At 43.5% G+C, this 25,595-nt stretch overlaps 1 long non-coding RNA gene across 3 annotated transcripts in view; it reads left to right on the top strand.

Annotated features, from left to right (window-relative positions):
- The window catches only part of LOC125963348 (uncharacterized), a 510,776-nt gene that overhangs the window by 227,222 nt on the left and 257,959 nt on the right, over positions 1-25,595 (top strand). Inside the window, exon 2 of one of the 3 annotated variants that reach the window (XR_007475175.1) lies at positions 3,615-3,686. The exons of the other annotated variants lie outside the window; for them this stretch is intronic. This is a non-coding gene — a long non-coding RNA (uncharacterized LOC125963348). The remainder of the gene's footprint in view (positions 1-3,614; positions 3,687-25,595) is intronic. 3 annotated transcript variants of the gene reach the window in all.

A 25,595-nucleotide genomic window follows, 5' to 3' on the forward strand; every position in this document is an offset into this window, starting at 1 on the left:
TCACTCAGCAATGAAATCTCTGTCAACAGGCCTGTAGCAGAAAATGAGTGGGTTCAGGTATGATGAATCTAAGTGAAATAAGTCACACAGAAAAAGAAACATCATAAGATATCACTAATACACGGAATGTAAACTTGGCTACACAGGAACTGGATTACAAAACAGAACAGGGTCTCAAATTTAGAAAACCAACTTATGCTTGCTTAAGGGGAAAGGTGAGTTGGGGTGCTGCATAAAACCAGAGATTGAAATGAGCACAGGTAAAGTTCCTTAAGCCAAATATGTAATAGACAAGAGCTACTCCTTGCTCAACGAAATGGACTCAACACCCCATATTAAACGCCAATGAATGTACCTGACTAGTAAGTATCTTAAAACCTATGGATCGCTATGTCTCTGAAAGACAATCAACCGTGTGTACAGGGGCATAAACGCAGCAGTGATAGGATTGGAGAGGTTCGGTGAGCAAATGAAGACCCTTTGAAGTCATATTGCATGGTACCCATGCCACGGGTCTCAACTCTCCAGGTTTAAGGGATTCTTCCTTCAGCTGAAACATGCATGTGGAACCCAGAGGATGATCAACCGTGTGATTGGGAGACGTGTTCAAATATGTCTCAGTTTTCGTCCCCTGGTACTCGGGTGCAACATTCCAGACGCTTTACTAACACTCTCCCGACTTGGAGAGTCAGTGCCTTTAACCTCCTGTTTGGCCCAGTTTGCAATTTCTGCGGAAGATGAACAGGGATAGGGAGGACCAATGAGAGACTAGCTGGAGGTGTCTGGACGGGCAATTTTAACTCTCATTTCCCATCAGGAAGAGGAATTAACCAAAGGCTCAGCGTGCAGTGCCGAAACCAGATTAGGGACTGAAGCAATCCTGCGGTGTTGCGGTCAGCTAACAAGAAAGCGAGTTGAAGAAAGGAGCTCAGGGGCACTGTAATTCACAAAACTGCAGAGTTATAAATGACAGCTATCGTCCAAAAATATACTGAAGTAAGGCTGCCAAGAGGACTTGAAAGCGGGGCAGAATTGCAGGAAACCGATTTCAGGAGGTAGACTGGAATTGCATTTAAAGCACAGGAAAAGAGGCAGAACGTCCACAATGATGCACTTGGTCAAAAAGGGCGTATGCGTTTTTTCCTGAATATATTCAGGAAAAAACGCATACGCCCTTTTTGGTCAACCAAGCAAGCTTGCAAAGGAAATCTGCACTAAAATGAAGTCTCACTTCCCCGCGGTCAAAAGGGCCATCTGAAAAAAGTGTAAAATCCAGAAAGGCAGGACAGTCGTTGGAGAACTGGGAGCCTTGTTATGCTGATGGGTGGGATGAAAATTGCCAGCAGCCACAGGGGAGAAGTGTATGGTGTTTCCTGAAACATCTAAAAAACAAAGCAACAGAGCCTAGGGCACTTCCACTTATGGTCCTATAGCTTAGGGAAATTAAAATCAAAAAGACACAGCCACCCCAAAATTTGGTACGGCTCTTATTACAAGAACCTCGTTTACGGTACAAGTTCAATATCGCAGAAAATGAAAAATGGATAAAGAAGTTGTGGTACTTACGTACAATGCAATATCACTCAGCAATGAAATCTAAGGCATCACGCCCATAGCAGCATAATGAGTGGATTCAGGTATGATGATTCTAACTGAAATAAGTCACACAGAAAAAGAAATATCATAAGATATCACTAATACACGGAATGTAAACTTGGCTACACAGGAACTGGATTAAAAAACAGAACAGGATCTCAAATGTAGAAAACCAACTTATGCTTGCTTAAGGGGAAAGGTGAGTTGGGGTGCTGCATAAAACCAGAGATTGAAATGAGCACAGATAAAGTTCCTTAAGCCAAATATTAATAGACAAGAGCTACTCCTTGCTCAACGAAATGGGCTCAACACCCCATATTAAACGCCTAAGAATGTACCTGATTAGTAAGTATCTTAAAACTTATGGATTGCTATGTCTCCGAAAGAGAATCAAGCGTGTGTACAGGGGCATAAACGCAGCAGTGATAGGATTGGAGAGGTTCGGTGAGCAAATGAAGACCCTTTGAAGTCATATTGCATGGAACCCATTCCACGGGTCTCAACTCTCCAGTTTTATGGGATTCTTCCTTCAGCTAAAACATGCATGTGGAACCCAGAATATGATCGACCATGTGATCGGGAGACGTGTTCCAATATGTCTCAGTTCTCGTCCCCTGGTAATCCGGTGCAACATTCCAGACGATTTACTAACACTCTCCCGACTTTTAGAGTCAGTGCCTTTAACCTCCTGTTTGGCCCAGTTTGCAATTTCTGCGGAAGATGAATAGGAATAGGGAGAACCAATGACAGACTAGCTGGAGGTGTCTGGACGGGCAAATTTCACTCTCATTTCCCACCAGGAAGAGGAATTAACCAAAGGCTCAGCGTGCCGTGCCGGAACCAGATTAGGGGCTAAAGCAATCCTGCGGTGTTGCGGCCAGCTTACAAGAAAGCGAGTTGAAGAAGGGAGCTCAGGGGCACTGTAATTCACACACCTGCAGAGTTATAAATGGTAGCTATCGTCCAAAAATATACTGAAGTTAGGCTGCCAAGAGGACTTGAAAGCGGGGCAGAATTGCAGGAAACCGATTTCAGGAGGTAGACTGGAATTGCATTTAAAGCATAGGAAAAGAGGCAGAACGTCCACAATGATGCACTTGGCCAAAAGGGGGTATGAGTTTTTTCCTGAATATATTCAGGAAAAAACGCATACGCCCTTTTTGGCCAACCAAGCAAGCTTGCAAAGGAAATCTGCACTACAATGAAGTCTCACTTCTCCCCGGTCAAAAGGGCCATCTGAAAAAAGTGTAAAATCCAGAAAGGCAGGACAGGCCATGGAGAACTGGGTGCTTTGTTATGCTGATGGTCGGGATGAAAATTGCCAACAGCCACTTGGGAGAAGTGTATGGTGCTTCCTGAAACATCTAAAAAACAAAGCAACAGAGCCTAGGGCACTTCCACTTATGGTCCTATAGCTTAGGGAAATTAAAATCAAAAAGACACAGCCACCCCAAAGTTTGGGATGGCTCTGTTTACAAGAACCTCGTTTATGGTACAAGTTCAATATCGCAGAAAGTGAAAAATGGATAAAGAAGTTGTGGTACTTACGTACAATGCAATATCACTCAGCAATGAAATCTATGTCATCAGGCCCGTAGCAGCATAATGAGTGGATTCAGGTATGATGATTCTAACTGAAATAAGTCACACAGAAAAAGAAACATCATAAGATATCACTAATACACGGAATGTAAACTTGGCTACACAGGAACTCGATTACAAAACAGAACAGGGTCTCAAATGTAGAAAACCAACTTATGCTTGCTTAAGGGGAAAGGTGAGTTGGGGTGCTGCATAAAACCAGAGATTGAAATGAGCACAGATAAAGTTCCTTAAGCCAAATATGTAATAGACAAGAACTACTCCTTGCTCAACGAAATGGGCTCAACACCCCATATTGAACGCCTAAGAATGTAGCTGACTAGTAAGTATCTTAAAAGTTATGGATTGCTATGTCTCCAAAAGAGAATCAAGCGTGCGTACAGTGGCAAAAACGCAGCAGTGATAGGATTGGAGAGGTTCGGTGAGCAAATGAAGACCCTTTGAAGTCATATTGCATGGTACCCATTCCACGGGTTTCAACTCTCCAGGTTTAAGGGATTCTTCCTTCAGGTAAAACATGCATGTGGAACCCAGAGTATGATCAACCGTGTGATCGGGCGACGTGTTCCAATATGTCTCAGTTCTTGTCCCCTTGTAATCGGTTGCAAAATTCCAGATGCTTTACTAACACTCTCCCGACTTGGAGAGTCAGTGCCTTTAACCTCCTGTTTGGCCCAGTTTGCAATTTCTGTGGAAGATGAACAGGAATAGGGAGAACCAATGAGAGACTAGCTGGAGGTGTCTGGACGTGCAAATTTAACTCTCATTTCCCATGAGGAAGAGGAATTAACCAAAGGCTCAGCGTGCCGTGCCGGAACCAGATTAGGGCCTGAAGCAATCGTGCGGTGTTGCGGGCAGCTCACAAGAAAGCGAGTTGAAGAAAGGAGCTCAGGGGCACTGTAATTCACAAACCTGCAGAGTTATAAATGACAGCTATCGTACAAAAATATACTGAAGTAAGGCTGCCAAGAGGACTTGAAAGCGGGGCAAAATTGCAGGAAACCGATTTCAGGAGGTAGACTGGAATTGCATTTAAAGCATAGGAATAGAGGCAGAACCTGCACAATGATGCACTTATCCAATAAGGGCGTATGCGTTTCTTCCTGAATATATTAAGGAAAAAACGCATACGCCCTTTTTGGCCAAACAAGCAAGCTTGCAAAGGAAATCTGCACTACAATGAAGTCTCACTTCTCCCCGGTCAAAAGGGCCAATTGAAAAAAGTGTAAAATCCAGAAAGGCAGGACAGTCCATGGAGAACTGGGAGCCTTGTTATGCTGTTGGGCGGGATGTAAATTGCCAACAGCCACTCAGGAGAAGTGTATGGTGTTTCCTGAGACATCTAAAAAACAAAGCAACAGAGTGTAGGGCACTTCCACTTATGGTCCTATAGCTTAGGGAAATTAAAATCAAAAAGACACAGCCACCCCAAAGTTTGGGATGGCTCTGTTTACAAGAACCTCTTTTACGGTACAAGTTCAATGTCGCAGAAAGTGAAGAATGGATAAAGAAGTTGTGGTACTTACGTACAATGCAATATCACTCAGCAATGAAATCTATGTCATCAGGCCCGTAGCAGCATAATGAGTGGATTCAGGTATGATGATTCTAACTGAAATGAGTCACACAGAAAAAGAAACATCATAAGATATCACTAATACACGGAATGTAAACTTGGCTACACAGGAACTGGATTACAAAACAGAACAGGGTCTCAAATTTAGAAAACCAACTTATGCTTGCTTAAGGGGAAAGGTGAGTTAGGGTGCTGCATAAAACCAGAGGTTGAAATGAGCACAGATAAAGTTCCTTAATCCAAATATGTAATAGACAAGAGCTACTCCTTGCTCAACGAAATGGACTCAACACCACATATTAAACGCCTAAGAATGTACCTGACTTGTAAGTATCTTAAAACCTATGGATCGCTATGTCTCCGAAAGAGAATCAAGCGTGTGTACAGGGGCATAAACGCAGCAGTGATAGGATTGGAGAGGTTCGGTGAGCAAATGAAGACCCTTTGAAGTCATATTGCATGGTACCCATTCCATGGGTCTCAACTCTCAAGGTTTAAGGGATTCTTCCTTCAGCAAAAACATGCATGTGGAGCCTAGAGTATGATCAACTGTGTGATTGGGAGACGTGTTCAAATATGTCTCAGTTTTCGTCCCCTGGTACTCGGGTGCAACATTCCAGACGCTTTACTAACACTCTCCCGACTTGGAGAGTCAGTGCCTTTAACCTCCTGTTTGGCCCAGTTTACAATTTCTGCGGAAGATGAACAGGAATAGGGAGAACCAATGAGAGACTAGCTGGAGGTGTCCTGACAGGCAAATTTAACTCTCATTTCCCACCAGGAAGAGGAATTAACCAAAGGCTCAGCGTGCTGTGCCGGAACCAGATTAGGGCCTGAAGCAATCCTGCGGTGTTGCGGCCACCTCAGGAGAAAGCGAGCTGAAGAAAGGAGCTCAGGGGCACTGTAATTCACAAAACTGCAGAGTTATAAATGACAGCTATCGTCCAAAAATATACTGAAGTAAGGCTGCCAAGAGGACTTGAAAGCGGGGCAAAATTGCAGGAAACCGATTTCAGGAGGTAGACTGGAATTGCATTTAAAGCATAGGAAATGAGGCAGAACGTCCACAATGATGCACTTGGGCAAAAAGGGCGTATGCGTTTTTTCCTGAATATATTCAAGAAAAAAAGCATACGCACATTTTCGCCAACCAAGCAAGCTTGCAAAGGAAATCTGCACTACAATGAAGTCTCATTTCCCCCCAGTCAAATGGGCCATCTGAAAAAAGTGTAAAATCCAGAAAGGCAGGACAGGCCATGGAGAATTGGGAGCCTTGTTATGCTGATGGGCGGGATGTAAATTTCCAACAGTCACTCCGGATAATTGTATGGTGTTTCCTGAAACATCTAAAAAACAAAGCAACAGAGCCTAGGGCACTTCCACTTATGGTCCTACAGCTTAGGGAAATTAAAATCAAAAAGACACAGCCACCCAAAAGTTTGGGATGGCTCTGTTTATAAGAACCTCGTTTACAGTACAAGTTCAATATCGCAGAAAGTGAAAAATGGATAAAGAAGTTGTGGTACTTACGTACAATGCAATATCACTCAGCAATGAAATCTATGTCATCAGACCCGTAGCAGCATAATGAGTGGATTCAGGTATGATGATTCTAACTGAAATAAGTCACACAGAAAAAGAAACATCATAAGATATCACTAATACACGGAATGTAAACTTGGCTACACAGGCACTGGATTACAAAACAGAACAGGGTCTCAAATGTAGAAAAGCAACTTATGCTTGCTTAAGGGGAAAAGTGAGTTGGGGTGCTGCATAAAACCAGAGATTGAAATGAGCACAGATAAATTTCCTTAAGCCAAATATGTAATAGACAAGAGGTACTCCTTGCTCAACGAAATGGACTCAAAACCCCATATTAAACGCCTAATAATGTACCTGACTAGTAAGTATCTTAAAACCTATGGATTGCTATGTCTCTGAAAGAGAATCAAGCGTGAGAACAGGGTCATAAACGCAGCAGTGATAGGATTGGAGAGGTTCGGTGAGCAAATGAAGACCCTTTGAAGTCATATTGCATGGTACCCATTCCACGGGTCTCAACTCTCCAGGTTTAAGGGATTCTTCCTTCAGCGAAACATGCATTTGCAACCCAGACTATGATCAACCGTGTGATCGTGAGTCATGTTCAAATATGTCTCAGTTCTCGTCCCCTGGTACTCGGGTGCAACATTCTAGACACTTTACTAACACTCTCCCGACTTGGAGAGTCAGTGCCTTTAACCTCCTGTTTGGCCCGGTTTGCAAATTCCGCGGATGATGAACAGGAATAGGGAGAACCAATGAGAGACTAGCTGGAGATGTCTGGACGGGCAAATTTAACTCTCATTTCCCACCAGGAAGAGGAATTAAGCAAAGGCTCAGCGTGCCGTGCCGGAACCAGATTAGGGCCTGAAGCAATCCTGCGGTGTTGCGGCTAGCTCACAAGAAAGCGAGTTGAAGAAAGGAGCTCAGGGGCACTGTAATTCACAAACCTGCAGAGTTATAAATGACAGCTATCGTCCAAAAATATACTGAAGTAACGCTGCCAAGAGGACTTGAAAGCGGGGCAGAATTGCAGGAAACCGATTTCAGGAGGTAGAGTGGAATTGCATTTAAAGCATAGGAAAAGAGGCAGAACGTCGAGAATGATGCACTTGGCCAAAAAGGGCGTATGCTTTTTTTCCTGAATATATTCAGGAAAAAACGCATATGCCCTTATTGGCCAACCAAGCAAGCTTGCAAAGGAAATCTGCACTACAATGAAGTCTCACTTCCCCCGGGTCAAAAGGGCCATCTGAAAAAAGTGTAAAATCCAGAAAGGCAGGACAGGCCATGGAGAACTGGGAGCCTTGTTATGCTGATGGGCGGGATGTAAATTGCCAACAGCCACTCAGGAGAAGTGTATGGTGTTTCCTGTAACATCGAAAAAACAAAGCAACAGAGCCTAAGGCAGTTCCACTTATGGTCCTATAGCTTAGGGAAATTGAAATCAAAAAGACACAGCCACCCCAAAGTTTGGGACAGCTCTGTTTACAAGAACCTCGTTTATGGTACAAGTTCAATATCTCAGAACGTGAAAACTGGATAAAGAAGTTGTGGTACTTACGTACAATGCAATATCAATCAGCAATGAAATCTATGTCATCAGGCCTGTAAAGCATAGAGTGGATTCAGGTATGATGACTCTAACTGAAATAAGTCACACAGAAAAAGAAACATCATAAGATAACACTAATACACGGAGTGTAAACTTGGCTACACAGGAACTGGATTACAAAACAGAACAGGGTCTCAAATTTAGAAAACCAACTTATGCTTGCTTAAGGGGAAAAGTGAGTTGGGGTGCTGCATAAAACCAGAGATTGAAATGAGCACAGATAAAGTTCCTTAAGCCAAATATGTAATAGACAAGGGCTACTCCTTGCTCAACGAAATGGACTCAAAACCCCATATTAAACGCCTAAGAATGTACCTGACTAGTAAGTATCTTAAAACTTATGGATTGCTATGTCTCTGAAAGAGAATCAAGCGTGAGTACAGGGGCATAAACGCAGCAGTGATAGGTTTGGAGAGGTTCAGTGAGCAAATGAAGACCCTTTGAAGTCATATTGCATGGTACCCATTCCACGGGTCTCAACTCTCCAAGTTTAAGGGATTCTTCCTTCAGCTAAAAAATGCATGTGGAACACAGAGTGTGATCAACCGTGTGATCGGGAGATGTGTTCTAATATGTCTCAGTTCTCATCCCCTGGTACTCGGGTGCAAAATTGCAGACGCTTTACTAACATTCTCCCGACTTGGAGAGACAGTGCCTTTAACCTCCTGTTTGGCCCAGTTTGCAATTTCTGCGGAAGATGAACAGGAATAGGGAGAACCAATGAGAGACTAGCTGGAGGTGTCTGGACGGGCAAATTTAACTCTCATTTCCCACCAGGAAGAGGAATTAACCAAAGGATCAGCATACCGTGCCGGAACCAGATTAGGGCCTGAAGCAATCCTGCGGTGTTGCGGCCAGCTCACAAGAAAGCGAGTTGAAGAAAGGAGCTCAGGGGCACTGTAATTCACAAACCTGCAGAGTTATAAATGACAGCTATTGTCCAAAAATATACTGAAGTAAGGCTGCCAAGAGGACTTGAAAGCGGGGCAGAATTGCAAGAAACCGATTTCAGGAGGTAGAGTGGAATTGCATTTAAAGCATAGGAAAAGAGGCAGAACGTCCACAATGATGCACTTGGCCAAAAAGGGCGTATGCGTTTTTTCCTGAATATATTCAGGACAAAACACATACGCCCTTTTTGGCCAACCAAGCAAGCTTGCAAAGGAAATCTGCACTACAATGAAGTCTCACTTCCCCCCGGTCAAAAGGGCAATCTGAAAAAAGTGTAAAATCCAGAAAGGCAGGACAGGCCATGGAGAACTGGGAGCCTTGTTATGCTGATGGGCGGGATGTAAATTGCCAACAGCCACTCGGGAGAAGTGTATGGTGTTTCCTGAAACATCTAAAAAACTGAGGAACAGAGCCTAGGGCACTTCCACTTATGGTCCTATAGCTTAGGGAAATTAAAATCAAAAACACACAGCCACCCCAAAGTTTGGGACAGCTCTGTTTACAAGAACCTCGTTTACGGTACAAGTTCAATATCACAGAAAGTGAAAAATGGATAAAGAAGTTGTGGTACTTACGTACAATGCAATATCACTCAACAATGAAATCTATGTCATCAGGCCCGTAGCAGCATAATGAGTGGATTCAGGTATGATGATTCTAACTGAAATAAGTCACACAGAAAAAGAAACGTCATAAGATATCACTAATACACGGAATGTAAACTTGGCTACACAGGCACTGAATTACAAAACAGAACAGGGTCTCAAATTTAGAAAACCAACTTATGCTTGCTTAAGGGCAAAGGTGAGTTGGGGTGCTGCATAAAACCAGAGATTGAAATGAGCACAGATAAAGTTCCTTAAGCCAAATATGTAATAGACAAGAGCTACTCCTTGCTCAACGAAATGGACTCAACACCCCATATTAAACGCCTAAGAATGTACCTGACTAGTAAGTATCTTAAAACCTATGGATTGCTATGTCTCCAAAACAGAACCAAGCGTGTGTACAGGGGCATAAACACAGCAGTGATAGGATTGGAGAGGTTCGGTGAGCAAATGAAGACCCTTTGAAGTCACATTGCATGGTACCCATTCCACGGGTCTCAACTCTCCAGGTTTAAGGGATTTTTCCTTCAGCTAAAACATGCATGTGGAACCCAGAGTATGATCAACCATGTGATCGGGAGACGTGTTCAAATATGTCTCAGTTCTCGTACCCTGGTACTCGGGTGCAACATTCCAGATGCTTTACTAACACTCTGCCGACTTGGAGAGTCAGTGCCTTTAACCTCCTGTTTGGCCCAGTTTGCAATTTCTGCGGAAGATGAACAGGAATAGGGAGAACCAATGAGAGACTAGCTGGAGGTGTCTGGACGGGCAAATTTAACTCTCATTTCCCACCAGGAAGAGGAATTAAGCAAAGGCTCAGCGTGCCGTGCCGGAACCAGATTAGGGCCTGAAGCAATCCTGCGGTGTTGCGGCCAGCTCACAAGAAAACGAATTGAAGAAAGGAGCTCAGGGGCACTGTAATTCACAAACCTGCAGAGTTATAAATGACAGCTATCGTCCAAAAATATACTGAAGTAAGGCTGCCAAGAAGACTTGAAAGCGGGGCAGAATTGCAGGAAACCGATTTCAGGTGGTAGACTTGATTTGCATTTAAAGCATAGGAAAAGAGGCAGAACGTCGACAATGATGCACTTGCCAAAAAGGGCGTATGCTTTTTTTCCTGAATATATTCAGGAAAAAAAGCATACGCCCTTTTAGGCCAACAAAGCAAGCTTGCAAAGGAAATCAGCACTACAATGTAGTCTCACTTCCCCCCAGTCAAAAGGGCCATCTGAAAAAAGTGTAAAATCCAGAAAGGCAGGACAGGCCATGGAGAACTGGGAGCCTTGTTATGCTGTTGGGCGGGATGTAAATTGCCAACAGCCACTCAGGAGAAGTGTATGGTGTTTCCTAGAACATCTAAAACAAAGCAACAGAGCCTAGGGCACTTCCACTTATGGTCCTATAGCTTAGGGAAATTAAAATCAAAAGACACAGCCAACCCAAAGTTTGGGACAGCTCTGTTTACAAGAACCTCGTTTATGGTACAAGTTCAATTTCACAGAAAGAGAAAAATGGATAAAGAAGTTGTGGTACTTACGTACAATGCAATATCACTCAGCAATGAAATCTATGTCATCAGGCCCGTAGCAGCATAATGAGTGGATTCAGGTATGATGATTCTAACTGAAATAAGTCACACAGAAAAAGAAACATCATAAGATATCACTAATACACGGAATGTAAACTTGGCTACACAGGAACTGGATTACAAAACAGAACAGGGTCTCAAATTTAGAAAACCAACTTATGCTTTCTTAAGGCGAAAGGTGAGTTGGGGTGCTGCATAAAACCAGAGATTGAAATGAGCACAGATAAAGTTCGTTAAGCCAAATATGGAATAGACAAGAGCTACTCCTTGCTCAATGAAATGGACTCAACACCCCATATTAAACGCCTAAGAATGTACCTGACTAGTAAGAATCTTAAAACCTATGGATCGCTATGTCTCCGAAAGAGAATCAAGCGTGTGTACAGGGGCATAAACGCAGCAGTGATAGGATTGGAGAGGTTCGGTGAGCAAATGAAGACTTTTTGAAGTCATATTGCATGGTACCCATTCCACGGGTCTCAACTCTCCAGGTTTAAGGGATTCTTCCTTCAGCTAAATCATGCATGTGGAACCCGGAGTATGATCAACCGTGTGATCGGGAGACGTGTTCAAATATGTCTCAGTTCTCGTCCCCTGGTACTCCGGTGCAACATTCCAGACGCTTTACTAACACTCTCCTGACTTGGAGAGTCAGTGCCTTTAACCTCCTGTTTGGCCCAGTTTGCAATTTCTGCGGAAGATGAACAGGAATAGGGAGAACCAATGTGAGACTAGCTGGAGGTGTCTGGACGGGCAAATTTAACTCTCATTTCCCACCAGGAAGAGGAATTAACCAAAGGCTCAGCGTGCCGTGCCAGACCATGATTAGGGCCTGAAGCAATCCTGCGGTGTTGCGGCCAGCTCACAAGAAAGCGAGTTGAAGAAAGGAGCTCAGGGGCACTGTAATTCACAAACCTGCAGAGTTATAAATGACAGCTATCGTCCAAAAATATACTGAAGTAAGGCTGCCAAGAGGACTTGAAAGCGGGGCAGAATTGCAGGAAACCGATTTCAGGAAGTAGACTGGAATTGCATTTAAAGCATAGGAAAAGAGGCAGAACGTCCACAATGATGCACTTGGCCAAAAAGGGTGTATGCGTTTTTTCATGAATATATTCAGGAAAAAACGCATACGCACTTTTGGGCCAATCAAGCAAGCTTGCAAAGGAAATCTGCACTATAATGAAGTCTCACTTCCCCCCGGTCAAAAGGGCCATCTGAAAAAAGTGTAAAATCCAGAAAGGCAGGACAGGCCATGGAGAACTGGGAGCCTTGTTATGCTGATGGACGGGATGTAAATTGCCGACAGCCACTAGGGAGAAGTGTATGGTGTTTCCTGAAACATATAAAAAACAAAGCAACAGAGCCTAGGGCACTTCCACTTATGGTCTTATAGCTTAGGGAAATTAAAATCAAAAAGACACAGCCACCCCAAAGTTTGGGACGGCTCTGTTTACAAGAACCTCCTTTACGGTACAAGTTCAATTTCGCAGAAAGTGAAAAATGGATAAAGAAGTTGTGGTACTTACGTACAATGCAATATTACTCAGCAATGAAATCTATGTCATCAGGCCCGTAGCAGCATAATGAGTGGATTCAGGTATGATGATTCTAACTGAAATAAGTCACACAGAAAAAGAAACATCATAAGATATCACTAATACACGGAATGTAAACTTGGATACACAGGAAGTGGATTACAAAACAGAACAGGGTCTCAAATTTAGAAAAGCAACTTATGCTTGCTTAAGGGGAAAGATGAGTTGGGGTGCTGCATAAAACCAGAGACTGAAATGAGCACTGATAAAGTTCCTTAAGCCAAATATGTAACAGACAAGAGCTACTCCTTGCTCAACGAAATGGACTCAACACCCCATATTAAACGCCTAAGAATGTACCTGACTAGTAAGTATCTTAAAACCTATGGATTGCTATGTCTCCGAAAGAGAATCAAGCGTGTGTACAGGGGCAAAAACGCAGCTGTGATAGGGTTGGAGAGGTTCGGTGAGCAAATGAAGACCCTTTGAAGTCATATTGCATGGTACCCATTCCACGGGTCTCAACTCTCCAGGTTTAAGGGATTCTTCCTTCAGCTAAAACATGCATGTGGAACCCAGAGTATGATCAACCATGTGATCGGGAGACGTGTTCAAATATGTCTCAGTTTTCATGCCCTGGCACTCGGGTGCAACATTCCAGACGCTTTATTAACACTCTCCCGACTTGGAGAGTCAGTGCCTTTAACCTCCTGTTTGGCCCTGTTTGCAATTTCTGCGGAAGATGAACAGGAATAGGGAGAACCAATGAGAGACTAGCTGGAGGTGTCTGGACGGGCAAATTTAACTCTCATTTCCCACCAGGAAGAGGAATTAACCAACGGCTCAGCGTGCCGTGCCGCAACCAGATTAGTGCCTGAAGCAAAACTGCGGTGTTGTGGCCAGCTCACAAGAAAGCGAGTTGAAGAAAGGAGCTCAGGGGCACTGTAATTCACACACCTGCAGAGTTAAAAATGACAGCTATCATCCAAAAGTATACTGAAGTAAGGCTGCCAAGAGGACTTGAAAGTGGGGCAGAATTGCAGGAAACCAATTTCAGGAGGTACACTGGAATTGCATTTAAAGCATAGGAAAAGAGGCAGAACGTCCACAATGATGCACTTGGCCAAAAAGGGCATATGCGTTTTTTCCTGAATATATTCAGGAAAAAACATATACGCCGTTTTTGGCCAACCAAGCAAGCTTGCAAAGGAAATCTGCACTACAATGAAGTCTCACTTCCCCCTGCTCAAAAGGGCCATCTGAAAAAAGTGTAAAATCCAGAAAGGCAGGACAGGCTATGGAGAACTGTGAGCCTTGTTATGCTGATGGGCGGGATGTAAATTGCCAAAAGCCACTGGGGAGAAGTGTATGGTGTTTCCTGAAACATCTAAAAAACAAAGCAACAGAGCCTAGGGCACTTCCACTTATGGTCCTATAGCTTAGGGAAATTAAAATCAAAAAGACACAGCCACCCCAAATTTTGGGACGGCTCTGTTTACAAGAACCTCGTTTATGGTACAAGTTCAATATAGCAGAAAATGAAAAATGGATAAAGAAGTTGTGGTACTTACGTACAATGCAATATCACTCAGCAATGAAATCTCTGTCAACAGGCCTGTAGCAGAAAATGAGTGGGTTCAGGTATGATGAATCTAAGTGAAATAAGTCACACAGAAAAAGAAACATCATAAGATATCACTAATACACGGAATGTAAACTTGGCTACACAGGAACTGGATTACAAAACAGAACAGGGTCTCAAATTTAGAAAACCAACTTATGCTTGCTTAAGGGGAAAGGTGAGTTGGGGTGCCGCATAAAACCAGAGATTGAAATGAGCACAGATAAAGTTCCTTAAGCCAAATATGTAATAGACAAGAGCTACTCCTTGCTCAACGAAATGGACTCAACACCCCATATTAAACACCAATGAATGTACCTGACTAGTAAGTATCTTAAAACCTATGGATTGCTATGTCTCTGAAAGACAATCAACCGTGTGTACAGGGGCATAAACGCAGCAGTGATAGGATTGGAGAGGTTCGGTGAGCAAATGAAGACCCTTTGAAGTCATATTGCATGGTACCCATTCCACGGGTCTCAACTCTCCAGGTTTAAGGGATTCTTCCTTCAGCTGAAACATGCATGTGGAACCCAGAGGATGATCAACCGTGTGATCGGGAGACGTGTTCAAATATGTCTCAGTTTTCGTCCCCTGGTACTCGGGTGCAACATTCCAGACGCTTTACTAACACTCTCCCGACTTGGAGAGTCAGTGCCTTTAACCTCCTGCTTGGCCCAGTTTGCAATTTCTGCGGAAGATGAACAGGGATAGGGAGGACCAATGAGAGACTAGCTGGAGGTGTCTGGACGGGCAATTTTAACTCTCATTTCCCACCAGGAAGAGGAATTAACCAAAGGCTCAGCGTGCAGTGCCGAAACCAGATTAGGGACTGAAGCAATCCTGCGGTGTTGCGGTCAGCTAACAAGAAAGCGAGTTGAAGAAAGGAGCTCAGGGGCACTGTAATTCACAAAACTGCAGAGTTATAAATGACAGCTATCGTCCAAAAATATACTGAAGTAAGGCTGCCAAGAGGACTTGAAAGCGGGGCAGAATTGCAGGAAACCGATTTCAGGAGGTAGACTGGAATTGCATTTAAAGCATAGGAAAAGAGGCAGAACGTCCACAATGATGCACTTGGTCAAAAAGGGCGTATGCGTTTTTTCCTGAATATATTCAGGAAAAAACGCATACGCCCTTTTTGGTCAACCAAGCAAGCTTGCAAAGGAAATCTGCACTAAAATGAAGTCTCACTTCCCCGCGGTCAAAAGGGCCATCTGAAAAAAGTGTAAAATCCAGAAAGGCAGGACCGGCTATGGAGAACTGGGAGCCTTGTTATGCTGATGGGTGGGATGTAAATTGCCAAAAGCCACTGGGGAGAAGTGTATGGTGTTTCCTGAAACATCTAAAAAACAAAGCAACAGAGCCTAGGGCACTTCCACTTATGGTCCTATAGCTTAGGGAAATTAAAATCAAAAAGACACAGCCACCCCAAATTTTGGGACGGCTCTGTTTACAAGAACCTCGTTTATGGTACAAGTTCAATATAGCAGAAAATGAAAAATGGATAAAGAAGTTGTGGTACTTACGTACAATGCAATATCACTCAGCAATGAAATCTCTGTCAACAGGCCTGTAGCAGAAAATGAGTGGGTTCAGGTATGATGAATCTAAGTGAAATAAGTCACACAGAAAAAGAAACATCATAAGATATCACTAATACACGGAATGTAAACTTGGCTACACAGGAACTGGATTACAAAACAGAACAGGGTCTCAAATTTAGAAAACCAACTTATGCTTGCTTAAGGGGAAAGGTGAGTTGGGGTGCTGCATAAAACCAGAGATTGAAATGAGCACAGGTAAAGTTCCTTAAGCCAAATATGTAATAGACAAGAGCTACTCCTTGCTCAACGAAATGGACTCAACACCCCATATTAAACGCCAATGAATGTACCTGACTAGTAAGTATCTTAAAACCTATGGATTGCTATGTCTCTGAAAGACAATCAACCGTGTGTACAGGGGCATAAACGCAGCAGTGATAGGATTGGAGAGGTTCGGTGAGCAAATGAAGACCCTTTGAAGTCATATTGCATGGTACCCATGCCACGGGTCTCAACTCTCCAGGTTTAAGGGATTCTTCCTTCAGCTGAAACATGCATGTGGAACCCAGAGGATGATCAACCGTGTGATTGGGAGACGTGTTCAAATATGTCTCAGTTTTCGTCCCCTGGTACTCGGGTGCAACATTCCAGACGCTTTACTAACACTCTCCCGACTTGGAGAGTCAGTGCCTTTAACCTCCTGTTTGGCCCAGTTTGCAATTTCTGCGGAAGATGAACAGGGATAGGGAGGACCAATGAGAGACTAGCTGGAGGTGTCTGGACGGGCAATTTTAACTCTCATTTCCCATCAGGAAGAGGAATTAACCAAAGGCTCAGCGTGCAGTGCCGAAACCAGATTAGGGACTGAAGCAATCCTGCGGTGTTGCGGTCAGCTAACAAGAAAGCGAGTTGAAGAAAGGAGCTCAGGGGCACTGTAATTCACAAAACTGCAGAGTTATAAATGACAGCTATCGTCCAAAAATATACTGAAGTAAGGCTGCCAAGAGGACTTGAAAGCGGGGCAGAATTGCAGGAAACCGATTTCAGGAGGTAGACTGGAATTGCATTTAAAGTACAGGAAAAGAGGCAGAACGTCCACAATGATGCACTTGGTCAAAAAGGGCGTATGCGTTTTTTCCTGAATATATTCAGGAAAAAACGCATACGCCCTTTTTGGTCAACCAAGCAAGCTTGCAAAGGAAATCTGCACTAAAATGAAGTCTCACTTCCTCGCGGTCAAAAGGGCCATCTGAAAAAAGTGTAAAATCCAGAAAGGCAGGACAGTCGTTGGAGAACTGGGAGCCTTGTTATGCTGATGGGTGGGATGAAAATTGCCAGCAGCCACAGGGGAGAAGTGTATGGTGTTTCCTGAAACATCTAAAAAACAAAGCAACAGAGCCTAGGGCACTTCCACTTATGGTCCTATAGCTTAGGGAAATTAAAATCAAAAAGACACAGCCACCCCAAAATTTGGTACGGCTCTTATTACAAGAACCTCGTTTACGGTACAAGTTCAATATAGCAGAAAATGAAAAATGGATAAAGAAGTTGTGGTACTTACGTACAATGCAATATCACTCAGCAATGACATCTATGTCATTAGGCCCGTAGCAGCATAATGAGTGGATTCAGGTATGATGATTCTAACTGAAATAAGTCACACAGAAAAAGAAACATCATAAGATATCACTAATACACGGAATGTAAACTTGGCTACACAGGAACTGGATTACAAAAGAGAACAGGGTCTCAAATTTAGAAAAGCAACTTATGCTTGCTTAAGGGGAAAGGTGAGTTGGGGTGCTGCATAAAACCAGAGATTGAAATGAGCACAGATAAAGTTCCTTTAGCCAAATATGTAATAGACAAGAGCTACTCCTTGCTCAACGTAATGGACTCAAAACCCCATGTTTAACGCCTTATAATGTACCTGACTAGTAAGTATCTTAAAACCTATGGATTGCTATGTCTCTGTAAGAGAATCAAGCATGAGTACAGGGGCATAAACGCCGCAGTGATAGGATTGGAGAGGTTCGGTGAGCAAATGAAGACCCTTTGAAGTCATATTGCATGGTACCCATTCCACGGGTCTCAACTCTCCAGGTTTAAGGGATTCTTCCTTCAGCTAAAACATGCATGTGGAACCCAGAGTATGATCAACCGTGTGATCGGGAGATGTGTTGAAATTTATCTCAGTTCTCGTCCCATGGTACTCAGGTACAACATTCCAGACGCTTTACTAACACTCTCCCGACTTGGAGAGTCAGTGCCTTTAACCTCCTGTTTGGCCCAGTTTGCAATTTCTGCGGAAGATGAACAGGGATAGGGAGGACCAATGAGAGACTAGCTGGAGGTGTCTGGACGGGCAATTTTAACTCTCATTTACCTTCAGGAAGAGGAATTAACCAAAGGCTCAGCGTGCAGTGCCGAAACAAGATTAGGGACTGAAGCAATCCTGCAGTGTTGCGGTCAGCTAACAAGAAAGCGAGTTGAAGAAAGGAGGTCAGGGGCACTGTAATTCACAAAACTGCAGAGTTATAAATGACAGCTATCGTCCAAAAATATACTGAAGTAAGGCTGCCAAGAGGACTTGAAAGCGGGGCAGAATTGCAGGAAACCGATTTCAGGAGGTAGACTGGAATTGCATTTAAAGCATAGGAAAAGAGGCAGAACGTCCACAATGATGCACTTGGTCAAAAAGGGCGTATGCGTTTTTTCCTGAATATATTCAGGAAAAAACGCATACGCCCTTTTTGGTCAACCAAGCAAGCTTGCAAAGGAAATCTGCACTAAAATGAAGTCTCACTTCCCCGCGGTCAAAAGGGCCATCTGAAAAAAGTGTAAAATCCAGAAAGGCAGGACAGTCGTTGGAGAACTGGGAGCCTTGTTATGCTGATGGGTGGGATGTAAATTGCCAGCAGCCACAGGGGAGAAGTGTATGGTGTTTCCTGAAACATCTAAAAAACAAAGCAACAGAGCCTAGGGCACTTCCACTTATGGTCCTATAGCTTAGGGAAATTAAAATCAAAAAGACACAGCCACCCCAAAGTTTGGGAAGGTTCTGTTTACAAGAACCTCGTTTACGGTACAAGTTCAATATCGCAGAGAGTGAAAAATGGATAAAGAAATTGTGCTACTTACTTACAATGCAATATCACTCAGCAATGAAATCTAAGGCATCACGCCCATAGCAGCATAATGAGTGGATTCAGGTATGATGATTCTAACTGAAATAAGTCACACAGAAAAAGAAATATCATAAGATATCACTAATACACGGAATGTAAACTTGGCTACACAGGAACTGGATTAAAAAACAGAACAGGATCTCAAATGTAGAAAACCAACTTATGCTTGCTTAAGGGGAAAGGTGAGTTGGGGTGCTGCATAAAACCAGAGATTGAAATGAGCACAGATAAAGTTCCTTAAGCCAAATATTAATAGACAAGAGCTACTCCTTGCTCAACGAAATGGGCTCAACACCCCATATTAAACGCCTAAGAATGTACCTGATTAGTAAGTATCTTAAAACTTATGGATTGCTATGTCTCCGAAAGAGAATCAAGCGTGTGTACAGGGGCATAAACGCAGCAGTGATAGGATTGGAGAGGTTCGGTGAGCAAATGAAGACCCTTTGAAGTCATATTGCATGGAACCCATTCCACGGGTCTCAACTCTCCAGTTTTATGGGATTCTTCCTTCAGCTAAAACATGCATGTGGAACCCAGAATATGATCGACCATGTGATCGGGAGACGTGTTCCAATATGTCTCAGTTCTCGTCCCCTGGTAATCCGGTGCAACATTCCAGACGATTTACTAACACTCTCCCGACTTTTAGAGTCAGTGCCTTTAACCTCCTGTTTGGCCCAGTTTGCAATTTCTGCGGAAGATGAATAGGAATAGGGAGAACCAATGACAGACTAGCTGGAGGTGTCTGGACGGGCAAATTTCACTCTCATTTCCCACCAGGAAGAGGAATTAACCAAAGGCTCAGCGTGCCGTGCCGGAACCAGATTAGGGGCTAAAGCAATCCTGCGGTGTTGCGGCCAGCTTACAAGAAAGCGAGTTGAAGAAGGGAGCTCAGGGGCACTGTAATTCACACACCTGCAGAGTTATAAATGGTAGCTATCGTCCAAAAATATACTGAAGTTAGGCTGCCAAGAGGACTTGAAAGCGGGGCAGAATTGCAGGAAACCGATTTCAGGAGGTAGACTGGAATTGCATTTAAAGCATAGGAAAAGAGGCAGAACGTCCACAATGATGCACTTGGCCAAAAGGGGGTATGAGTTTTTTCCTGAATATATTCAGGAAAAAACGCATACGCCCTTTTTGGCCAACCAAGCAAGCTTGCAAAGGAAATCTGCACTACAATGAAGTCTCACTTCTCCCCGGTCAAAAGGGCCGTCTGAAAAAAGTGTAAAATCCAGAAAGGCAGGACAGGCCATGGAGAACTGGGTGCTTTGTTATGCTGATGGGCGGGATGAAAATTGCCAACAGCCACTTGGGAGAAGTGTATGGTGCTTCCTGAAACATCTAAAAAACAAAGCAACAGAGCCTAGGGCACTTCCACTTATGGTCCTATAGCTTAGGGAAATTAAAATCAAAAAGACACAGCCACCCCAAAGTTTGGGATGGCTCTGTTTACAAGAACCTCGTTTATGGTACAAGTTCAATATCGCAGAAAGTGAAAAATGGATAAAGAAGTTGTGGTACTTACGTACAATGCAATATCACTCAGCAATGAAATCTATGTCATCAGGCCCGTAGCAGCATAATGAGTGGATTCAGGTATGATGATTCTAACTGAAATAAGTCACACAGAAAAAGAAACATCATAAGATATCACTAATACACGGAATGTAAACTTGGTTTCACAGGAACTGGATTACAAAACAGAACAGGACCTCAAATTTAGAAAACCAACTTATGCTTGCTTAAGGGGAAAGGTGAGTTGGGGTGCTGCATAAAACCAGAGATTGAAATGAGCACAGATAAAGTTCCTTAAGCCAAATATGTAATAGACAAGAGCTACTCCTTGCTCAACAAAATGGACTCAACACCCCATATTAAACGCCTAAGAATGTACCTGACTAGTAAGTATCTTAAAACCTATGGATTGCTATGTCTCTGAAAGAGAATCAAGCGTGTGTACAGGGGCATAAACGCAGCAGTGATAGGATTGAAGAGGTTCGGTGAGTAAATGAAGACCCTTTGAAGTCATATTTCATGGTACCCATTCCACGGGTCTCAACTCTCCAGGTTTAAGGGATTCTATCTTCAGCTAAAACATGCATGTGGAACCCAGAGTATGATCAGCTGTGTGATCGGGACACGTGTTCAAATATGTCTCAGTTTTCCTCCCCTGGTTCTCGGGTGCAACATTCCAGATGCTTTACTAACACTCTCCCAACTTGGAGAGTCAGTGCCTTTAAACTCCTGTTTGGCCCAGTTTGCAATTTCTGCGGAAGATGAACAGGAATAGGGTGAACCAATGAGAGACTAGCTGGAGGTGTCTGCACGGGCAAATTTAACTCTCATTTCCCACCAGGAAGAGGAATTAACCAAAGGCTCAGCGTGCCGTGCCAGAACCAGATTAGGGCCTGACGCAATCCTGTGGTGTTGCGGCCAGCTCACAAGAAAGCGAGTTGAAGAAAGGAGCTCAGGGGCACTGTAATCACAAACCTGCAGAGTTATAAATGACAGCTATCGTCCAAAAATATACTGAAGTAAGGCTGCCAAGAGGACTTGAAAGCGGGGCAGAATTGCAGGAAACCGATTTCAGGAGGTAGACTGGAATTGCATTTAAAGCATAGGAAAAGAGGCAGAACGTCGACAATGATGCACTTGGCCAAAAAGGGCGTATGCGTTTTTTCCTGAATATATTCAGGAAAAGACGCATATGCCCTTTTTGGCCAACCAAGCAAGCTTGCAAAGGAAATCTGCACTACAATGAAGTCTCACTTCCCCCCGGTCAAAAGGGCCATCTGAAAAAAGTGTAAAATCCAGAAAGGCAGAACAGGCCATGGAGAACTGGGAGCCTTGTTATGCTGATGGATGGGATGTAAATTGCCAACAGCCACTAGGGAGAAGTGTATGGTGTTTCCTGAAACATCTAAAAAACAAAGCAACAGAGCCTAAGACACTTCCACTTATGGTCCTATAGCTTAGGGAAATTAAAATGAAAAAGACACAGCCACCCCAAAGTTTGGGACAGCTCTGTTTACAAGAACCTCGTTTACGGTACAAGTTCAATATCACAGAAAGTGAAAAATGGATAAAGAAATTGTGGTACTTACGTACAATGCAATATCACTCAACAATGAAATCTATGTCATCAGGCCTGTAGCAGCATAATGAGTGGATTCAGGTATGATGATTCTAACTGAAATAAGTCACACAGAAAAAGAAACATCATAAGATATCACTAATACACGGAATGTAAACTTGGCTACTCATGAACTGAATTACAAAACAGAACAAGGTCTCAAATTTAGAAAACCAACTTATGCTTGCTTAAGGGGAAAGGTGAGTTGGGGTGCTGCATAAAACCAGAGATTGAAATGAGCACAGATAAAGTTCCTTAAGCCAAATATGTAATAGACAAGAGCTACTCCTTGCTCAACGAGATGGACTCAAAACCCCATATTAAACGCTTAAGAATGTACCTGACCAGTAAGTATCTTAAAACCTATGGATTGCTATGTCTCCGATAGAGAATCAAGCTTGTGTACAGGGGCATGAACGCAGCAGTGATAGGATTGGAGAGGTTCGGTGAGCAAATGAAGACCCTTTGAAGTCATATTGCATGGTACCCATTCCACGGGTCTCAACTCTCCAGGTTTAAGGGATTCTTCCTTCAGCTAAAACATGCATGTGGAACCCAGAGTATGATCAACCGTGTGATCGGGAGACGTGTTCCAATTTGTCTCAGTTCTCATCCCCTGGTACTCGTGTGCAACATTCCAGATGCTTTACTAACACTCTCCCGACCTGGAGAGTCAGTGCCTTTAACCTCCTGTTTGGCCCAGTTTGCAATTTCTGCGGAAGATGAACAGGAATAGGGAGAACCAATGAGAGACTAGCTGGAGGTGTCTGGACGGGCAAATTTAACTCTCATTTCCCACCAGGAAGAGGAATTAACCAAAGGCTCAGCGTGCCGTGCCGGAACCAGATTAGGGCCTGAAGCAATCCTGCGGTGTTGCGGCCAGCTCACAAGAAAGCGAGTTGAAGAAAGGAGCTCAGGGGCACTGTAATTCACAAACCTGCAGAGTTATAAATGACAGCTATCGTCCAAAAATATACTGAAGTAAGGCTGCCAAGAGGACTTGAAAGCGGGGCAGAATTGCAGGAAACCGATTTCAGGAGGTAGACTGGAATTGCATTTAAAGCATAGGAAAAGAGGCAGAACGTCGACAATGATGCACTTGGCCAAAAAGGGCGTATGCGTTTTTTCCTGAATATATATCAGGAAAAAACGCATACGCCCGTTTTGGCCAAACAAGCAAGCTTGCAAAGGAAATCTGCACTACAATGAAGTCTCACTTCCCCCTGGTCAAAAGGGCCATCTGAGAAAATTGTAAAATCCAGAAAGGCAGGACAGGCCATGGAGCACTGGGAGCCTTGTTATGCTGATGGGCGGGATGTAAATTGCCAACAGCCACTTGGGAGAAGTGTATGGTGTTTCCGGAAACATCTAAACAACAAAGCAACAGAGCCTAGGGCACTTCCATTTATGGTCCTATAGCTTAGGGAAATTAAAATCAAAAAGACACAGCCACCCCAAAGTTTGGTACGGCTCTGTTTACAAGAACCTCGTTTACGGTACAAGTTCAATATCACAGAAAGTGAAAAATGGATAAAGAAGTTTTGGTACTTACGTACAATGCAATATCACTCAGCAATGACATCTATGTCATCAGGCCCGTAGCAGCATAATGAGTGGATTCAGGTATGATGATTCTAACTGAAATAAGTCACACAGAAAAAGAAACATCATAAGATATCACTAATACACGGAATGTAAACTTGGCTACACACTAACTGAATTACAAAACAGAACAGGGTCTCAAATTTAGAAAACCAACTTATGCTTGCTTAAGGGGGAAGGTGAGTTGGGGTGCTGCATAACACCAGAGTTTGAAATTAGCAGAGATACCATTCCATAAGCTAAATATGTAATAGACAAGACCTACCCCTTGCTCAACAAAATGGACTCAACAATGAAGTATCACCTCACACCTGGTAGAATGGGTATCATCAGAAAATCTACAAACAAAAAATGCTGGAAAGGGTGTGGAGAAAAGGAACCCTCTTCCACTATTTTTGGGAATATAAATTGATACAGTCACTATGGAGAACAATATGGAGTTTCTTAAGAAACTAACAGTAGAATTACCATATGATACAGCAATCCCAGTTCTGGACATATACCCAGACAAAACCATAAATCAAAAAGAGACATTCACCGCAATGTTCATTGCCTCACTCTTTACAATATCGAGGTAATGGAAGCAACCTAAATGCCCACAGACAGACGAATGCATAAAGCTGTGGTACATATATAAAATGGAATATTACTAAGCCATGAAAAGGAATGAAATTGGGTCATTTGTAGAGACGTCGATGGATCTAGAGAGTGTCATACAGAGTGAAGTAAGTCAGAAAGAGAAAAACAAATCTTGTATATTCATGCATATATGTGGAACCTAGAAAAACTGTACAGGTTAACCATTTTGCAAGGCATAAATAGAGCAACAGATGTAGACAGCAAACGTATGGACAACAAGGGGGGAAAGCTGTTGGGGGGGTGGTGGTGGGAGGAGTTGAGAGACTGGGATTGGCATGTATACATTTATATGTATAAAATAGATAACCAATAAGAACCTGCTGTATAAAAATATAAAATAAAATTCAAAATTAAAAAGAAATAAAATTTAAAAAATAAAACAGAAAAAACAATTATTCCCTTCACATACATGTATTTATATGAATAAATTATTTCCATGCTTATATCTGTAAATACAAAAAAGAGGAATAAAATCTACCTTGAACCAAAAATGAAAAAGAGAAAAAAAAACACAGAACCCACCAGTTCCACAGAGGAAAACCGTATCAGGGCACTTGCTCCAGTTGTAAACAATTCTGAAGTTGGTCAGTGGTGGGGAATCGTCTCCCATTCAGCCAGCAGCCCCCACGCAACAAGCGTCCTCATTGCAAAGCTGGGGCACCGTGCCGAGGCATCTGTGAGTAAACGTGAGCTGAGCCCCAGGCCAGTTGCTGCTGAACTATTCCCACCCGTCCCAGGTAAAACACCTGAATATATACAAGGACTTGAAAGCCTAGAGGAAGGGCCATAGAGCCACACGAGTGACAGCATGCCGGCCGACTTGGTGCCTGCAGGCCAGCCAGGATGGTCCTGGCCCTGGGTGCTCTTCTGGAAGATTTCCATTTCCCTGCCTGAGATACCCGTCCTGTCCCTGCCCCCACTGCTTTTTTCCTTCCTCACCTCTGCCCAGGGAGAAATTCCAGCAGCAGGTATAGGTGACACATCCTCTTCTTTAGCAGGTGGCAGCCTGGCAACTGCTGCAGAAAGTCCAGCAGAGCCCCACTCACACTGGGCCACCCACAAAGCCGTGGCCTCTCACTCCCTCCCACCAGCCCAGCCCCGAGACTGCTGACAGGGCAGAGAAAATGGCATCAGGCACGGCTGCAGGGCCTCTTGCTGCCTGGAGTGGTATTTATATTGATCTCAACCCAGGCACACCTGGGGAGGGCTGGCCGGCATGGTAAGGCTGCCCAGG

Source organism: Orcinus orca, unplaced genomic scaffold (genome assembly GCF_937001465.1).
Source record: "Orcinus orca unplaced genomic scaffold, mOrcOrc1.1 scaffold_23, whole genome shotgun sequence".
Lineage (NCBI taxonomy): Eukaryota > Metazoa > Chordata > Mammalia > Artiodactyla > Delphinidae > Orcinus > Orcinus orca.